General features: G+C 41.2%; 2 protein-coding genes across 2 annotated transcripts in view; both read right to left on the reverse strand.

Annotated features, from left to right (window-relative positions):
* Positions 1-1,478, reverse strand: part of LOC126403715 (serine/threonine-protein phosphatase PP1-beta catalytic subunit) — a 659,813-nt gene that overhangs the window by 283,913 nt on the left and 374,422 nt on the right. The window lies entirely within an intron of this gene.
* c17h11orf68 (chromosome 17 C11orf68 homolog) overlaps positions 1-1,478 on the reverse strand; it is a 616,176-nt gene that overhangs the window by 240,270 nt on the left and 374,428 nt on the right. The gene's annotated exons all lie outside the window — the stretch shown is intronic.

Here is a 1,478-nt window from a genome sequence, read left to right on the forward strand (position 1 = left end):
TCAGTGAGGCCAAAAACATTAACAGTCACTTGCAGACCATTAGCAGCTGATTGGGCTGCTAGGAAAGAAGAGACCTCTGAATTGAAGGACGTCAGTGTTTAAATCCTGGCTGCTCATTTCACACACTGATCCAGTTGTGCTTTACTGGAATCAACTGATGGTTGCTCCAGGATTAGACCTGATGTGGCTATTTTACTCTTAAAAAGGATGTCAGGGTCACTCCTGCTGTATTCAGCCAGTATAACACATTTCTGACAGTTCTGACAAGGCAGGGGATGACTTAAATAGCTTCAACTTTAGTGGAAAATTATGGAATAAAGGCACATGTAATGAAAGTGAGTAGTACACTGACTTGAAGTGGAAAAACTAAGACATACTCACCTATTTTTTCTTTCTTCTATGTTTGGTAAATGGATGAATGTTTTCCGGATGAAAGAAAATATGAAGGGGTAGCTATTTATAGGTTATCATGCCATGGTTCTACTGGTCCAGCCTGCTTGAGATCAAAGTGGGTGTGGCCCCAACACCCTGCTCTAAGCCTTCAAATGTGCATGAACATAAAAAGTGCAAAGTCATCTAGAGGGCCAGATTGGACCCTTTGGTGGGCCGGTTCTGGCCTCCTGGCTAACAGAGGGGGGGTGGGGGGTGGGGGGGGGGTTGTCTGATGCCGAGAACCACTGACTAAGCGCTGGTAGGCTATTTGAGGAGTTGGCAGTGAAGCCAGGTTGTGTTGAGGGAAAGTGCTGATTTTCAACCAGCTCTATGTCATGAGATCGGCTGGCCATTACTTAAGAATCCTTGTGCAGTCATGTCACCTAGCTAATGCTAAATCACTGTGCAACACCTGTCCATAACAGCGAGATGAACTAGTTAACTAGCTAACAGTTATGCTATATGCTATTGAAACATATTGGCCAATTAGCTGTACTGTTGACATTCATGTGAGCCTCAATGGATCGTTTTGTAACTTCTCGAGCAAGAGACTCTAAAATACCGTCCACCTCAGAAACAAACTGTATAAATGTATGAATCTGCCTATAATTACTTTATTAGCTTAGTATTTTATGCACCATAAAAGGGTTTGTTTAGAAATGGCACTTTAGGCCACGCTACACATTATTGACGAACCAGTTTACTATGCAACTCCATTTCATACAATATATGTGTTAGGGGTCCCTGCTCTGTCTGTTTTAGCTAAGAGGTCCGTAGCCTGAAAAACACAGAAGACCCCCTGTTCTTGGTTATTACATCATATTTTATGATGGATTCAGATTAGAGTTTAGGAAAAATCTATTACATTGAAATATTCCTGGCTTTTGTAGAACAGTTCATGGAAACAGGAATCAAAGGGAATGTTTAAGGTATAAAATGGGAAGACAAACATCATTAGAAGGCAAAATAGTTACTGACAGTTCACAAAAAATCAAATGGGGACCAAAATATTTGTTCAGAGGGGGTGGAAAAGAAAATTCCAAATA

Source organism: Epinephelus moara, chromosome 17 (assembly GCF_006386435.1).
Source record: "Epinephelus moara isolate mb chromosome 17, YSFRI_EMoa_1.0, whole genome shotgun sequence".
Lineage (NCBI taxonomy): Eukaryota > Metazoa > Chordata > Actinopteri > Perciformes > Serranidae > Epinephelus > Epinephelus moara.